This window comes from Lycium barbarum, chromosome 12 (assembly GCF_019175385.1).
Source record: "Lycium barbarum isolate Lr01 chromosome 12, ASM1917538v2, whole genome shotgun sequence".
Taxonomy (NCBI): domain Eukaryota; kingdom Viridiplantae; phylum Streptophyta; class Magnoliopsida; order Solanales; family Solanaceae; genus Lycium; species Lycium barbarum.
Genome location: NC_083348.1, coordinates 102221704 through 102240757, shown reverse-complemented (window position 1 = coordinate 102240757; position 19054 = coordinate 102221704). Strand labels below are relative to the sequence as shown.

The following is a 19054-nucleotide window of genomic DNA, read 5'->3' as shown; positions in this document are numbered from 1 at the left end:
CATGTAATTAAGGGTCACACTTATTCTTAACCTATTATATTCAGAATCCGTTTCTCTCATGACTATGCACCTCTCCTAATTCATTTTTTTGCACGGATTGCCCTTCTTTTGGGGTGGTCTTTAAATTTTGCCCCTCATATTTGTGGTCTTTAAATTTTGCCCTTCGCTTGGATATCTGAGGTTCTGGGTTCGAATCCCCGCTCAGGCATAAAATAAAAAAATAATTTCGCAAGGCAGAGCTGGGGGGAGTGTATGCCGGATCCGGCATAAAGTCGTTAAGGAAAAACTAAAGTTATGCCGGAGGGGCATAACTTTTCCTCAAGGCATAGTTTAGTTATGCCTTATGGGGCAAAAATTTTCCTTAAGGAACTATGCCGTATGGGGCAGATTTTTAATTAAGGCATAACCAAAAGTATGCCCCATAAGGCAGAACTTTTTCTTAAGGTATAGACTTTGTCTTATAAGGAAAACTTTTAGTTATGCGTTAAGGAAATATTTCGCCTTATGTGACATACTATAAAAGTTTGCCCATTAAAAGTATGCCCCCACCGGCATAAACTTGTGAAGAAATTACCAAAGTTATGTCGGACCCGACATACTTATGCCAAGTTTGCCCATAAGGCATAAGTATGCCGGGTCCGGCATAAGTTTGGTAATTCCTTAACAAGTTTATGCCGGTGGGGGCATACTTTTAATGGGCAAACTTTTATGCCGGACCCGACATAAACTTGTGAAGGAATTACCAAAGTTATGCCGGACCCGCCATACTTATGCCAAGTCTGCCCATAAGGCATAAGTATGCCGGGTCCGGCATAACTTTGGTAATTCCTTCACAAGTGTATGCCGATGGGGGCATAGCGAAATTTAAACTCTGCCTTGCGAATTTTTTTTAAAATTTTGACTGTGTGGGAGTTCGAACCTGGAACCCATGGGGTTTAGTCGAAGGGCAAAATTTAAATACCACCCAAAAGAAGGGCAATTCTGCAAATTGCCCCTAATTCAATTGTTAGTTTCACCAGCCCATCCTTTTAAAGGGATAATGTCTCAAAACAAATTGGATTAGTTTTGCGCGTTCCTAATTATGGGAAAAGAACGTCGTGGAGTTGGAAGATCTTAAATTTATATCCATTGATGGTAAAGCAAGTACAAAGCAGGTAAGCATTATTGCATTGAAATCTAGTCTAAAATGGCCAAGCGTGGGGGCACATATAATAGTTTATGTATTTTTCGACACATATAAATTGGCATGTCAGCCCTCTTAACCAATCACCAAGAGCTAATAATTATCTTCTTCTTCCGCTTGATACCTTTATCTTTATCCTACAACATTTGTAAACTATTCAGGAACAAATGAAAATAGGCGCTGTTGAACTTGGTCATTCTTCAGCCAAGGATGCAGCTGGTTCAATTCCACAAAGTGGAATGCATAGAGGAATGTCGATATTGGACTTGTTCATAAGGATAATTGCACTTTGTTTAACCTTAAAACGGAGAACAATTAAATTTATGCGTGATGCCAAAGATATGTGGCTAAATTCAATTCAAGATTAAATAATGAGATATGTCAATAAGTGAACAGAGAAGCAGATCTAACCAACTGTTAAGTACGTCTGGCCTCGGGTATAGAAACCGAGGTCGATACCTTTTGTTACGACTTTCACGAGGTATAATAAAAATGAACTTAAGAACAGATGGGAACGGATATAATAAGATTCTTATGATTGTTGATGTAAACTATTTCTCTCCTTGCTATTGCCAACCCCCTTCATGAATGATAACCTCCTCTTTATATAGTAGAGGAGTTTCAACCCTAGTACAATTCTAAATAAAACAAGTAAATCTGGTGACAACTGTATTGCTGAGATCGACACCGAAATATCCGGTTAAGGGCGGATATTTCGGTCTCCCGCTGATGGCAATCAATCGCCCTTCCTTTATCGCCTCATCCCGGCCCCAACTCGAAACCTCGTTCTTGGGGAGACGATCACATCGTGACCGAGCATAACCATAACAACGGGAAACCGAGCGTGCCTGTATCCTTGGTTTTACCCGTATACAGATAGTCCCCCCATTTCCCGAGGTACAATTATTAATGGCGGGGAATGGACCCAAATAAACTGAGCAACCGCCTCCAATTACCTAGGACGGGACCTTTAAGTCAAATCTCACTCTGCCCGATGCTAGGTCAGTATCACCCAACCGCCAAATCTTTTTGGAGAATTCTCCTTGTATCAGAATCCTTGATACGCTACAAGATCTCTTCAATTTCTTTCTATATAAAGCCCATGTCTTCTTTCTTTTTCATGCATCTGCACTTCTTCAAATCTCACTTTGTTCCACCTCAAAACCTACTGATATTCCTGCATTGAGCCCATAATACTCCTCGGATCTTTAATCTTCTTGTTCCAGGGTGAGAATACCTTGTGTTTAGGAGGACCTTCCACGATCATGGCTTACGTACTGTTATTGACTTAGGGTGAAGATCAGCATTCGTTCGTGCCATCGACTAGAGCCGCTGGCTCTGATACGGAGTTAGAATCTATTGCTGCTGGTATTGTTCCGTCGGGTTTTATTTATATGAACGACTGTAAAGTCCTTCACCATCTTGACCCGGTGAAAGATTTCGAATCTTGTATCGGTGATAGCGCCATTACTACGGTCAGGGAAGATTGCCATCTAAGCGCAGATGTCGACCTTCTCCCCGTTGGGGAGGGTGTGAAAATAAATCATCACGTTGCCGGTTACTCGTTATCATACACTTATCCCTTTGCCATAGGGTTCACCCTCCCTGTTTATAGAATAATCGAGGACTTCTGCCATCGATATCGAATATGTATCGGGCAGATCGCCTTGCAAATTTGGAGGCTCGTGTTCTATATTGAGAAGTTGGCCAATGCGGCCGGAGTCACTTTTATCCTCGATCATTTGCTTCATTTATATATACCTCGGGTGATCCGAGGGGGAATTGTTTAGTTGCTTCCCAGGGGAAGCCGAAGCCTAATCGACCCCGAAGACGATTATGATCGAGGATGGCTTCACCGGTTCGTGATGATACGCACGGTTCAACTTCACCATCCGTCGTCTGTCGATTTTCCCGAAGTATGGAACCCTTCACCGGATCCAGTTGAGCCCACGCTCGAAAATACTATTTTTGAATGGGTGATTGCCTTTCTCCAGGCTTCTCGTAGCTTAGGCCGTTCTTGGAGAAGAATGGCACCTGAAGGGTGGAAAGGCAAAGACCATGGTAACTTCTTAATCTGATCGTTTCAACCCCTATTACCCTGTATTATATCTTAACTCAATACCTTTGGTTTCCAGGACTTCAGACGAGGAGGGATTCCAAAGAACAATCAGTAGCCGAGGACGTAGTTCGGGGAAGAAGAACACCCACTCCATCGAGGCCACCTAGACGCAGAGAGGCTGGAAGTTTTCCCGTTGTGCATTCGGGGGTTGGATCTCGAGTTCAAACTCACCATATTATGGGGACCCATCGGGAAATGCCTTCGAGTGAAGCTACACCAGTGATTGTGCTCGATGAGGAAGATTTACCGGGATTGGATAGCCCCGGGTCGTCCACCTCTGGTGCAAGTCACGGGGACATCTAATCAGTATCACCCGTCATTGCCACATCCCGTGGATAGATTCGGAGGTCTCATCCTCCGACTTGTTAGGTTGAGTAAGGGTGTGGCTGCCTTACTTTTGTTTTCCAATTACTGGTGGTAGAGTAAGGTTTGTTCTGCTTTTTCTGATATATTGATGTATCCGGCATAGTCGGAATTTTATGAAATGGAAAAAAATCTTTAATGGAATTTTGCAAATTGGTTGTTATTGGACTTTATTGAGCATTCCATGTGTATTGTTTGTACCCAAAACTTCGTATATGCCCTTGTTATGTTCGATCAGTAATCACTTATTCCATAATCCAAAAAAACTCGACATGTTTGCTACCGGCCACTGTAATCGTGCATCTTGTTATTAAGCTCGGCCACGACTGGTTCGAAACAACATCTTTTGTGAAATATTCGGAAGCTTTACTCGATCATGGAGGTGTTCGTACGAGGTCCCGATCTAGGTCTCTTCGGAAGGTCGACCCGTTTAAGTACGATCTGTTGGTTGAGTGGACGCCCCAGTTCCTTCTCACGTACGCTTCCCATGATTAGATAGGATCAAGGTCACATCCATCACATCCATCTGACATCGACACGTGTCGAAGCCCCGTTGGCTCTGAAGACGGTTGCGGAAGGTAAAGTGTCTCGGTCCTACTCTATAAAAGCAAGTTTTCCCCTTCTTTTTTTTCACTTTCCGACTTTTACCAAAGGGAACTTTTACCTTCGTGTGTTCTGAATACGTTGATCTTCATATCTTCTTCTTAATTTCCTGTTCAATCTTCAAACCTTCATTTAGAACCTTCTTATCTTTATACTTTCAAAATGACGAGCAAATCTTCAGAGGCAAAGGCCGGTGAAACGTCTTCAGCTTCTAAACCAGAGCCACTGCTGACTGACTTCGTTCCTCAAGACTGTTCGACCATTCGGGACTTCAAAGTCGAGACACCTTCTCAACAGGGGGATCGAGGTGTCGAAATATCAGCCTATCTGTGCACGATACCCCCGAATAAATTCGAACAAGTCAAGGAAGATTGTGGGTGGAAAGGTAAGGAGGTCGTTATTCCCGACTAGGATGAAGCCATATCGACCTACGTGGAAGTGTACTTAAGTGTTTATACTTACCCTTTCACATTCACTATACTCGACCTTGTGGTGGTCGATTTCTGCAAACGGTACGAGATTACCCTCGGCTAAATTCACCTGTCATTTTGGAGGATCATTGTGATCCTCTGTTATTTTGCTACAAACGTGAACATTCTGTTCACGGTGCACCACCTACTTTGACTATATAGCCCCCGTGTCTTCAGAGGGGGAATGATAAACCTCTCAAAACGAGCTGGAAAAGCGCCCTTCTCAGGTCTGGACGAAGATAGAGACCGAGGCTGGCAGGGTAGGTTTGTCCGAATCAGGACAGCGGATCTGATTCCCGCTGACAAATTGCCGTTTCCCGAGAAATGGAACCCAAACCGTAAATAACTTTATGTTGATGCGATTCGGCCGTGTGCCTGCACCTATACTGAACTTTTGTATTTGTTCGTGTGTATACAACGCTTATCTGAACCCTTGGTGCGGTTCCTAACCTCGACCAATGGATTGGGAAAATATGTTCCCAACTTACTTATGCCAAACGTACATGGAGGCGTTTGTCCCGGTCCCGTTGGGAGGCCGGGACCCTTGGTAAGTCTTTCCCTTATAGCGTAGTCCTTTCTACTCTGTGCAATACGCCACGTTAGTTAGGTAATGACTGTTCTTCTTTTTACTTCACAGGTTTGTCAAAGGCCACCAGAATTCGGGGCCAGGAAACTGCTGAGACCTCAGCTGACGAGCAGGATATCGAAGCTCCCGATCAGGGAGACCTAGTTGAAAGGAGGAAAAGAAAATCCTCCGAATCATCTCGAGATCCTTCCCAGGCTAGGAAAAGATCGAGGGTCGTTATTCGAGAGACCTCATCGGAAGATATTCTGGCCCGTGCTTTGGATACTGAGGTTGTTGGTCAATTATTGGACCATTCTGACGACGATGTTCAGGCGTTGGGTGGGCATCGTCTTATTGACGAGCTCTTCGAGCATGATTTGACCGATTCTATTGCAATTACTCCACCGTTGGTGTAAAGCTCAAGTCGAATTCCGACTGAGTCGAGTGGTATATCGAGGTCGACAGACACAGGGATCATCAGGTTGAAGGTCGGGGCCTTCGCTCATACTTCTACTCGAAGTACTGAAAAACTGCCAGCCGCAACCGCTGGATCGAAGGCAACTTCATCGGTAGCAGACTCTAAGGTACCTGCTACTCTGATTTTGTACGGTATTGGTTCCGTACTTCCAATACAAGCTTTGGCCTCATCCGAATAGATAATTTGCATACAGGATTCTCCGCAGCCATTGGTGGATATTCCTACCGATGACGAAAAAGCCAAAGACAAGGTGACAGAGAAGAGGGTAGCCGGTCATGAGGGTTACGAAATACCCGCTCCGGGCATGTCGGGTTTTGAGCATTTGTCCATCCCCGTCGCCGATCATTTCGGGGTTAATTCCGGCCCAAGGTTGGAGAAGCGATTTCCTGCCCCTAGTTCTGACCCGAATCGAAAGAGGCTAATAACCTTCAAGGTGCCAGCCAACATGAACATGCTGTCGGAGCCGGTCGGGGTGGCCAGCTATTTATATCCTCTGGTGTCCCAGGAGGACCGTTGAAAAATGGACGAAGTCAGCGAATCATGCCTTTTTAACGAGGCCCAACAAGCATTGAACCGGGTAAGTTTTGTTCTTGTGTTCCTTTCATCTAGTTTTAACTTCACGTCTCATTTTAAAATCGTTCCTCTTTCTCTCTTAGGCCTCCGTGCTTAATGATGCCTGCTTTCACCGGCTTAGGCATGAAGTGGGTCGACTCAAAGAGGAACTTAAAAGCAAAAGTCAGGAGGTGGATGAGCTCATGAATCTATACGAGCAAAAATCGCAATACATCTCGTCTCTCCCTGACCTTTCTGTCCTGAAGTCGGACTTAGCGATGGCTCGAAACGAGGCTGCTGAGGCTAAGCGGGAGCACGATCAGCTGGCAGAGAAGGTAAGGGCTTTCGAAGCTTTCAATAAATCTTTAACGGCTGATGCTAACGCCTTTCCTTCTCAGGCCCGGGCTTATGTTAGCCTGATCGATCAACTTCGGGCAGAGCTGGATGGGATCAAGTCCGAGTTTAATGCTCTCCATGAAACGACCATCGGTGCTGTGGCCGAACGTGATGTTCTCCGGGAGCAACTTCGGGCGTCGGTGGAACAAATGAATGGCCTTAGCTCATCACTTGCTGCAGCCGAAGCGGAACGGGATCGATTGAACCGGGTCATCACCGATCTGCAAACTGAGTATGGAAAGGCTCTTGACTAGATCTCGGGTTACGACGATATGTTAGAGCAGTACAAGGCCGATGTGACTGCTGCCGAAAAGGACAGTAATCTTCGAGCTGAGTACGAGCGGTGCTTATCCCGAAGGAAAACCCTCGAAGAAGTTCAAGCCTCTGGTGTGGACTTATCATATCTGATCAAGGAAGCCAAAAAGCTTAAAGCGGAAGCAAAGGCTGCGTTTGACCCCGAGAATTCGGATATCGATCTCGAGTCAGCTGATGAAGAGGCCGAGGGGTCGGATGAAGATTAGGTTCGGGGCCTTGTGTCCCTTCTTTTGTTTTTACACCTTTGTTTTGAGGCCACTATTCCGAGCCTTTGTAAATCTTCTTTATATATGAATGAATCAAAATTTGTATTTTATATTTACAGAGTACTCCACGTTTCAATGTTTTCTCGGTTTATGCATTCATTATAATTTGCCATATTATTTCGGCCAGGATGAACTTCAAATGGTAACAGCTCGTGATTGGGTTTTAGTTCGTGTTGACGTTAGTCGTTGCTTTATTCATAATTTGCAAGACAACCCAATCACGACATTTTTGTCGTTTTTAGGACGTGGTCTTTAACCGTTTTAGGTCGCAGCTTTCGAGCTTGCATATGTTTTTTAGACCGTAGTCTTTGACTGTTTACGCCATAGTTTAGACCGTAGTCTTTAACTGTTATGACATAGTTTTTCGGTATTTGGCAACATTGGATCCTTTTGGTCGAAGTAAGTTTTTTTTTTAATTGAAAAACCAGCCAGAGATGCATTCCCAATTGTTGCCACGGCGAGAACAAACTAAGTGGACACGATTCAATCGATCGTTTGGTCCTTACATCTGATCCTATCGTTCAGGCCTTGGCTCTTACAAAGTTATCACTTAACTCATGGTAACTCGTGGTCTAATAGTTCCCTAGTATTCGAGTCCAAAGTATGAGGGCTCGGGTACTATTAACCCGGTATGTGCAGTCCCCAATCTACGGTCTTTGATCGGTATGCTCTACATGTGTAAAACGCTGTTCGGCGCTGCCTCATTAAAAACCTTGCCGAAAATCCACTTCGGGACAAAACGATCGAATGGAAAAAGAGTACAGCACGTGCTTTCAGTCCTAAGTCCATGACTTTCGAGTATCCGCTGTGCTGTTTCGTTGTCCTTCGGGCTGTATCCCTGCATGATTAGATCGAGAGAGAAGAAAGCAAAAGAAAAGTTATTCGTACCTTTAACAGTAATATCATTTTAGGTGTGCCATATTCTAGTTGTTTTTCAGCTATTGTCCGTCTTCATTCTCGAGCTGATAAGAACCTTTTTCGGTTATTTCAGTGACTCGATACGGTTCTCCCTAATTCGGGGCTAGTTTCCTTTCGTGAGGGTTCTTCGTATGAAGTGTCACCTTCCTCAGTACCAAGTCCCCAATCTGAAAATGTCTAAGGTTGGTCCTTCGATTATAATACCTTTGCATCCTCTGTTTTTGTGCGGCTATCCGGATATGAGCAGCTTCCCTTCTCTGGTCCACGAGATCCAGATTGACGGACATTGCTTCATGGTTCGAGTTCTCAGCGGTATAATGGAATCTTAAGCTTGGCTCACCAACCTCGACGGGTATCAGGGCCTCGGCTCCGTATACAAGGGAAAATGGAGTCTCCCCGGTGCTTGATCTTACCGTGGTGCGGTAGGCCCATAAAACCTCGGGAAGAACCGGCCAGTCTCTTCTTTAAATTCTGCAATATGGTTTTATTGGTAGACTCGGCTTGACCATTCGCGCTCAGATGATACGGGGTTGATAAGATTTTCTTGATTTTGTATTCTTCGAAAAACTTGCTGACCTTGCTGCCTATGATCTGTTTCCCGTTATCACACGCGATCTCCGCCGGTACCCCGAATCGACAGATTATATGGTCGTAAATGAAATTAATGACCTCTTTTTCCCTGTCTTTCTCGAGTGCCTGTGCTTCGACCCATTTAGATAAATAATCGGTCATAAGTAAAATAAATTGCGTCTTACCTGGGACCCATGTCAAAGGTCCCACTATATCCATGCCCCATTTCATGAATGGCCATGGGGAGAGGACCGGATGGAGCTCTTCCCCAGGTTGATGTATTGACGGGGCGTGCCTTTGGCATTCGTTATATTTTCGAACGAAGGTTTTGACGTCCTCCTCCATCTCGTTCCAGTAGTATGCTGCTCTGATCAGCTTGCAGACCAATGAATCGGCTCCCGAACGGTTTCCACAAGTGCCCTCGTGAACTTCCCTCAGAACATAGTTGGTTTCTCCTGGTCCTAGGCACCTCGCCAGGGGGCCGTGGAATGACCTTCGGTATAACTGGCCATCGACCAAATAAAATCTAGCCGCCTTGGTTCGGAGGGCCCTTGATTGCTTGGCATCGAATGGTTGCTTTCCTGTTTGGAGATAGTCTATATATTTGTTCCTCCAATCCCAAGTGAGGCTGGTCGAGTTTATCTCGGCGTGACCGGTCTCTATGACTGATTTTGTCAACTCTACCACAGCTCCGGAGGAGAACCCTCCTGATTCGACCGAGGATCCCAGATTTGCCAAGGCATCCGCTTCATTATTTTGATCCCGGGGTACGTGTTCCAAAGTCCACTCCTTGAACCGGCGAAGGACAACCTGCAATTTTTCGTGATATCTCCGCATTATGTCATTCTTGATTTCGAAGGTTCCGTTCGTTTGGTTGACCACCAAGAGAGAATCTCACTTGGCCTCTATGATTTCGGCTCCCAAGCTTTTAGCCAGTTTTAAGAACGATCCCTAACCCGAACCCTTTTACATTAGACACACCATCCGTGTGAAGGGTCCAGACTCCCGTGCTAGTCCCCGAGACAAGAAACATCTCTTTGTCGACCTCGGGGATCATGGCCGGTGCAAAATCGACCACGAAATCCGCCAATATTTGGGATTTGATTGCAGTTCGGGATTTTTATTCAATATCATACCCGCTAATCTCCCCAGCCCACTTTGTTAGTCGGCCTGAGATTTCGAGTTTATGCATGAAGTTCCTTAGGGGGTACGACGTTACGACGCATATGGTATGACACTGAAAGTAAGGTTTTAATTTTCTAGATGCACTTAATAAAGCCAAAGCGATTTTTTCCAGATGTGGGTACCTGGTTTCGGCGTCACCGAGGGTTCTACTTATATAGTAAACCGGGTGTTGCGTACCTTTCTCCTCTCGAACCAGGACACCGCTATCTCGGACACCGCCATGTATAGATACAGCTGCTCATTCGCTTTTGGTGTGTGGAGTAGAGGTGGACTTGATTAGTATCTTTTGAGTTCTGCCAAGGCCGTCTGACATTCGGGGGTCCATGCAAAGTCAGTCTTTTTCTTGAGCAACGAGAAGAAATGGTGACTCTTATCCGTGCATCTGGAGATGAATCGGCTCAGGGCAGCTATCCGTCCCGTTAATCTCTGTACTCCTTTAATGTCGTTTATCACGGTGAATCTTCGATTACCTTTATCTTATCCGGGTTGATTTCGATTCCCCGATTTGATACCATGAATCCGAGAAACTTGCCCGATCCGACTCCGAAGGCACATTTTTCTGGGTTCAACTTCATGTTGTACCTTCTTAATATGCTGAAAGTTTCCCGCAAAAATTTCAAATGTTCCTCTGCTCGCAGGGACTTAACGACCATGTCATCTATATAGGCTTCCATAGATCTCCCTATTTGGTGCTCAAACATTCGGTTGACTAAACGCTGATAGGTGGCACCGACATTTTTTAAGCCGAAAGGAATTACATTATAACAATATGTGTCAAACCTAGTTATAAAGGAGGTTTTTTCTCGATCCTCTGGGTCCGTTTGTATTTGGTTGTACCCGGAATATGCATCGAGGAAACTCAGCGTGTCGTGACCCGTGGTAGCGTCGACCATGCGATCGATGCTGGGCAAAGGAAATGAATCCTTCGGGCAAGCTTTGTTTAAATCTTTATAATCTACGCACATTCTAAACTTATTCCTCTTTTTAGGCACTACTACAACGTTAGCTAACCAATCTGGGTACTTTACCTCTCGAATGGACCCTATATTAAGGAGCTTGGTTACCTCGTCCTTGACGAATACATGTTTCACCTCGGGTTGTCGCTTTCGCTTTTGTTTGACCGATGGAAAACTTGGATCCAAGCTCAACTTGTGTGTCGTCACGTCCGGTGGAATACCTGTCATGTCTAAATGGGACCAAGCAAAGCAATTTGAGTTAATTTTAAGAAACTCAATAAATTCTTTCCTGAGCTTGGGGGTTAACCCCCTGCCCAGGTATACCTTCTTTTCCGGTAGATGGACGAACAGTGTGACTTGCTCGAGTTCCTCAACGGTGGACTTAGTGGCATCAGAATCATAGGGCACCACAAAGGTTCTCGGTATTCTGAATTTTAACTCTTCGTCTAGTGTGTCTCCGTTCCGGTCTTCCGAAGATTCCGGGATCGGGATCTGTGATTGCTATTTGGCATTCTTCCCTTTACTCCGATCTGGCGCCTTTATAGTCTTAACAGAGTTTTCAACCACGAACATTTCTTTTGCGGCCTGCTGTTCACCACAGACGGTTGTTAAACCTTCTGGAGTCGGGAATTTCAATACCTGATGCATAGTCGAGGGAACCGCTCTTACGAGGTGAATCCACGGTCTGCCCAACAATGCATTCTATCCCATATCTTCCTCTGTCACATAAAATTTCGTTTGCTGCGTAGTTCCTGCCATACTGATCGGTATAGTGATCTCACCCTTCGTCGTTTCGCATGCCATGTTGAATCCATTGAGGACCCGTTGTTATACCCCACTTTAACTGGAGTCAAAATGGTTTATAACATCCCGGTAATTCCGGAGTTATTTATGGTTAAGGAGTCGCCACCTAATTACTTATGGTGAATTAGGACACCTAAAATTTGTTAAAGTTATTTATCTAAAGTTAACTCCATTTTACTGTCTACGAAACTTAAGATTCTAGGTAAGGGTTCAGTTAATCTAAATTGAAGGTATTAGGCACCCTTTAAGATCCATTTATAAATGGTTAACCGACCGAACTTAATTAATTAGACTTTTCAAAATAAATTTAAAGTGTAAAACAGCTAAGACACTACTAAAAGAAACTTTAGAGAGTTGGTTTCAAATTGTAAAAAGTCAAATCCTTTGAGTTTGCAAAAGTTGATTTGTAGACAATAGTAACTAAACGACCAAAACCTGAAGGAAAATGATTTGTTTATTTTCTTTTTATAGAGTATATGACGAGACGATGCAACTGTTTCAAATTCCAAAGACCAAATTAATAACTAGAACAATTTGAAGCGGACCTAAATAGAAAAGAACTGGAAAAGTTTTAGACTCCTGTTTTTGTCCAGATCTCGAAAATATGATTTACCTATAGTCCGAATATTGTTAGGTAGACGTAAACTGATTACGGGTTTCAAGTGCCTTACACCTAATGACGTATCACATGTACGAATTAATTAGTCTATTATTAACTAAAGTGAAACCTTAAAGGAAACTTAATTATAAATTATAAATTAGCGTAGATCTTAACAGTCAATCACAAAAACAAAATGAAGGATTAGTCACAGAGGAAATTTTGATCACTATAAGGAGTAGGCCAAAGTGACGTAAATGATAAATGCCATTTTTGGCTTTCGCAAGATGATAATGTTCAGCAATTTTCCACTCAAGAGAGTAAGAGAGAAGATAGTGAATGATGTGTGGGCTTCCGTAAGTGGTGTCGTTGAGTCTCAAATGAAACTCTTCGGCTCCGGTGTACATGCGAAACAAAATGAAAAAAAAGAAGGAAAAGATTAGAACGAGAAGCAGATCCGGATATGGAAAATAAATAGACGAGATGAAATCATTAGAATGCGACCCGCAAAATATCTAACAAGATTCAAAGAGAAACAGGAAATAAGAGATTAAAAAAAAAACTTTGGCTTCAATGAATACTTTTTTCCCTTTGGCAGTGAATGCTCAAGCAATAGGATCACAACAAGTTAGATTCGAACACAGCTGGAGGGCAAACTTTTAAATTATATCTCTTGATAACATCAATGATACATGGCTGATACAATTTGCCAACCTCTCGGGCTCTGGTACATATTGTGCATTCGACTTACCAGACTTAAAAGGAAATTCTACACTTAGATGTTTATACTAGTTGAGAAAAAACATTTCCTCATATGATCTTGGAAGCATTTTTTTTGTTACTAAAAGAAAACATTTCACCTACATATGGCATGTATCTCATGGAAAATGGGCAAAGTGAAGTGTCAAAAAAAAGATGTGAACCGAGGTAGACGCACAGTGTACTATTATGTGAATAACAGATAATTTCCCCAATACATGGCTTAGGCACATAGTGGTATCTAACTTCTTTTATCAAGAAAGCATGAACATAATACATTTTAATCCTCTTACAACCTGACTTAGCTCATTTAATATTTCGATATAAACATAAAGAGATACATAACAACGACCTCAGTGAAAACGAAACATTTCAGCGTGTATGAAATTAATCTAACCAGGATAGAATGCGAACAAAGAAAACCACCCAGTACGAAACTACAAAAGATGTAACACTAACACAATTCTTGGTTATAGGATTTCTGTAAACAGATTCATTTACATATGAAAACAGATCCTACACATGATTTTAACTCCACTATATATAGTAGAGCATATATTCGCATAGCATGAGTGATGGAACTGCAGGGGCCTGATTTCTGGGTATTTCGACATAAGAAATAATTTCACCTCTGAACAATTAAATCACCGGTTATGGTTTAATCTTAGACCAGCAAAGAAGAACAGTAAATATTTGATTTTTATGACATCTAAATGAGAAAAACCAGAACAGCTAAAATGATGACAGGGAACTTTGAAGCATCGAAAATCAACAAAATGTATGCAGCTAACGATATCCTCGCAATGTACATAGAACAAAACGTATTTGGCTGACTACCTAATAATTACATATTGACACTATATAACTGGAAACGAATTCGTCGCAACACATTATTCTTTAAAGGGAACAGGACAGGGGTTACCAATACATTGATACATGATTTTAAAAAAAAGATGAAATAAATCCAAACGACACAGGTATCGACAAGAGGGGTGTTCGACGTCTATTATCACGACACATCGATATAATAGGTGTCAAAATAACGACACATCGATATAACAGGTGTCAAAATATCAACACACCTTAACATATTCCAGAGGCATGATTTTACACGAAAAAAAATTCTGACCAAATACACGACCTTAACATATTCCAGAGGCATGATTTTACACAAAAAAAAACTCTGATTCATGATTTTATTTGAAACGGCAGATTCATTACACTAACAATACCAGAAAATAGAGAAAATATTGAAGCTTCAGGTTTACCGACCTTTTATGAGTGCAGTGAACAGGGTCGTCGGCGTCGAATCTACTCTCTTAACTCACGAATGATTTCGAAATTCAGATTGAAACAACCCAGAAGCTCTTCTCTATCAGAAGTGTTCAAGAGTAAACTAAATTGACTTATCATATGAAATTTTGGAGTAAGCTGTGGACCAAAAAAAATCTTTCCCTCGGCTGAGGACATAAGATAGTATTTATAAGAGACAAAGGCTAGGGTTTTGTTTTGAACTTGAGATTTTGGCTCCAAACAAAAGTTCAAGGAGCCGTTTGAAGTCAAGAGTCGAATCTCTAAAGTTGATTTTTTTTCCAGAAAATTCGGAAAGTACTTTGGCCATTTGTGTTGACTAGCTCGTTGAAGATGAGAGAAGAGAGCATTTGCACGAAAATGGGGTGTTACAGTCTGTGATGTTGAAAGAGGGCATAACAGCCGTCTGAAAATGGAAGGGAAAGAGGAGAAGATGACGAAGTGTGCGGCTGCTCTGTGTTCTTTTGTGAAGAATAGATTTAGGGATTTAATTATAGTGGGCCGAGTCGGTTACGAATGGTGGGCTGGCGGATTGGGCCGGATGGTGAGCTGATTTGCTGGTTGAATATTTCGGTTAGTGGGCTTGATTATTTGGGCCATTTATTTGGCTAAAATTTCTCTTCCATATAAACTCATTGGGTTTCTAATTTAATGGCAAGTGCAACATATTATTATGTGATGGCAATCGACGATCAATACGTAGAAAATAAAGTACTAATATTATAACCCCACCATGCATATAGATACTAATAAAATATGGATTTATAATTAATTTAACAAGTCGAATCTTGATATGAAATAACCACAATCTATTAAAATGGTGATAAAATAATGCTATTGTCGTTGATAATAAAATAGTCAAGATGACAATAAAAAGAATAATAGTATTAATAGTAGTAGCGTTAAAATAGTGATGAAAATAAAGTATTTAGCTCGTTAATAAATTTAGAAACCCAAGGGAATAAATAGGAATAAAGGAGGGACAAAATTGGGTGTCAACACCCGTATGGCCGACACGATCCGATCTAGTAGTCCCAGCTGTTCGATGACTCTCCATCGGATGATATTAGCCGAACTACTTGGATCAATCAGCACACGTTTAATTCTAAACTTATTGACAAGGACAGCTATTACCAGTGCGTCATTATGCCGCTGGGCGATGCCTTCCATGTCCTTGTCATCGAACGTGATGAGGCCATCGGGGTCATCGTTTCGGAAACCCTTTTCCCTCACTATGAAAATTTTTGTGCGCTTCATAATCGGCCCAATGGGAACGTCAGTTCCTCCCATGATCATGCGTATCACCTGCTGAGGCTCTTCCGGCCTATCCTGCTTGTTGGAATCTAGGTTTTTAAAATGGGTTTTTGCTCGTTCACTTAGGAATTCTCGAAGATGCCCCAAATTGAACAAACGGGCGACCTCCTCTCTCAGCTGTCGACAATCCTGGGTTCGATAGCCGTGAGTATGATGATACTTACAAATAAGACTTTTATCCCGCTTCTCCTGGTCAGATTGGATTGGCCTCGGATGCCTTGTTTCTTTGTTTCGGGTAACGGCTGCCGCTATGGTTACTACATCAATGCAAAATTTATACTCGGATAACCTTGGAGTTTCTCTGTTTCCCGGAGCTCTATCGACAACATTTCTGTTTACCAAACCACGATTATTTCGGCCTCGATCATTCCTTCGATCGTTTCTCCTATCATTCTTGCCCGATTCGCTGTTACGCTCATTCCACCTTCGATCGAGCGGGTAAGGCTGGTATCTGTCATATGATGATCTGGAATCTCGATCTGCCACTCTCCTTGAGTGATCACCTCCTTTACCGAAATGCCATGATACCGAAGCGGCCCTCAGAATCTAATCATCTTCGACCCTGATCTTCGACTGATACCTGTTGTGCACATCAGCCCAAGCGATTGTCGGGTATTCTATCAAGTTTTGTTTTAGTTCCATAGATGTGATCGAGCTCCTCGAGTTGAGCCCTTGGGTGAAAGCCTGAATGGCCCAATCATCAGTAACTGGAGGTAAGTCCATGCGCTCCATTTGAAATCGAGCCACAAACTCGCGAAGGGTCTCGTCATCTCGTTGCTTAACATTGAATAAGTCCGATTTTCGAGTTTCGGCCTTGATGGCCCCAACATGGGCCTTAACGAAAGCATCAGCTAGCATGGAAAATGAATCAATCGAGTGCTCGGGCAAGTTATGATACCAAATCATAGCCCCCTTTGATAGAGTTTCCCCGAATTTCTTAAGTAGCACTGATTCCCTTTCGTCATCGGTTAGATCATTGCCCTTAATAGCGCACGTATACGCAGTCACATGCTCATTTGGGTCCGTTGTCCCATTGTATTTCGGGATATCGGGCATGCGAAATCACTTGGAGATTTTCATCGGTGCCGCACTCGGCGAAAATGGCATTTGAACAAACTTTTTCGAATCCGGTCCCTTCAACACTAGCGGAGCCCCCGGAATCTGATCGACCCTCGAATTGTAGTTCTCCACCTTCTTATCGTTCGCCTCTATCTTCTTTTCACCGGACTCGACCCGCTTGGTCAATTCTTCGAGCATTCTTATCAATTCAGTACTTTGTCCGGGGTGGTTCTCGATACCCCGTGAGGCATGTCTTTCCTCCGTATCCTGGGTCTGTTCTGATGGGGCAATATCGGGTGCCTGACCTCGATTTTGCAATTGTGCTATGATCTCTTGTTGGGTCTGCAACTGAGCCATGGCCATGTCTAACTGGTTTTGGAGCTGTTGCAGCATGACCCCGTTATTCTCGCCGGCCGGCACGTTGCCCACCGATGATCCGACTTGAACAGAATTAACGGGGGGCGCGTTGTTGTTTGGTACGTCCCCGTCGTCATGCTTATGATGGCTTGGTTCCACTTGGAAGTTGACAGAATAGGAATCCGATATTTCCGGTATACCTGAAATCAAACCTTAAAAAATAAGTGTAAAATATCGAGTGTGACCAGAATGTTGTATTGAACCGCCACTACTATCTAAGGCCCCACGGTGGGTGCCAAACTGTTTAACCTTAAAACAGAGAACAATTAAATTTATGCGTGATGCCAAAGATATGTGGCTAAATTCAATTCAAGATTAAATAACGAGATATATCAATAAGTGAACAGAGAAGCAGATCTAACCAACTGTTAAGTACATCTGGCCTCGGGTATAGAAACCGAGGTCGATACCTTTTGTTACGACTTTCACGAGGTATAACAAAAATGAACTTAAGAACAGATGGGAACGGATTTAATAAGATTCTTATGATTGTTGATGTAAACTATTTCTCTCCTTGCTATTGCCAACCCCCTTCATGAATGATAACCTCCTCTTTATATAGTAGAGGAGTTTCAACCTTAGTACAATTCTAAATAAAGCAAGTAAATATGGTGACAGCTGTATTGTCGAGATCGACGCCGAAATATCCGGTTGAGGGCGGATATTTCGGTCTCCCGCTAATGGCAATCAATCGCCATTCCTTTATCGCCTCATCCTGGCCCGAACTCGAAACCTCGTTCTCGGGGAGACAGTCGCACCGTGACCGAGCATAACCATAACAACGGGAAACCGAGCGTGCCTGTATCCTCGGTTTTACCCGTATACACACTTATTGCAACCTTAGGAAGTGGCATTGCCATGGGGACAACTATCGAGACGCTTCCCTTTTTCACTCAGTTCGTTCGTTTGAGGGCCAAATTTAATGACCTTCCCACATTCACGCACGCAAGCATATATGATTTTATTAACATACATTATTTGTATTTGTAATTTTAAAATTTTGTCGCGTAAACCTTTCCCCTCACAAATTTGTGACAGATTCACCATTCCGGCCTTCACAAATTTGTTACACATGGATATTCTGTCACATTTTTTTTAAACCTACTCTTGTTAAAGATGCGTGACAAAATCCCATGTCCATCACAAATTTGTGAGTATATCCCTATGCCTGTCATAACTTTGTGACAAACCCTCTTCTGCCACATAATTGTAATTAAATTGTGACGGATATACATGTTCGTTCACATTGAAGAATTCTATCATAAACCCTCACAATTTTGTGGCAGACTTGTCAATCATTAATAATTTGTCAACATATGTAATTTTCTTGTAGAATGATGCGCATGTTGATTTGAATAATGCAGGTTTTTCGTCGTGGCAAATTCAATACTAAGTGCGTATCTAGTACTTTCTCTGGGGCTTTCTATTTACCACATCATGAGGAGTCGAGCACAAGCTAGCAGGATGGCCTTAATTTTCTTTGACACATCAATGTTGGCCCTGTTAACAGTGGGTGCATCAGCATCAGCAGCAATTGTGTATTTGGCACACAAGGGCAATACAAAGGCTAATTGATTTGCTATATGTCAACAATATGACTCATTTTGTCGTAGAACTTCTGGATCCTTAATTGGGCCTTTTGGAGGAATAGTACTTTTCATACTCTTAATCTTGCTCTCTGCTGTAGTGCTGTTGCCCTTTCTCGTAGCTGATCATTTAATTTCTTCTTGGTTGAAGCTTTTCAGAAGCATTATGTCATTTGTAATTGTGTTTATTAATCCTAATTAATGTTTTGGGCTGCTCTTTCATCATGTGTAATTGAGGTTTTTCTGTGCATCAATGAAAGTGAACCG

The 19054-nt window shown here is 42.7% G+C and overlaps 1 pseudogene; it reads left to right on the top strand.

The window, feature by feature from the left end:
* Positions 1 to 1350: 1350 nt before the first annotated feature.
* Positions 1351 to 18989, top strand: LOC132624743 (casparian strip membrane protein 1-like; annotated as a pseudogene).
* Positions 18990 to 19054: the final 65 nt, after the last annotated feature.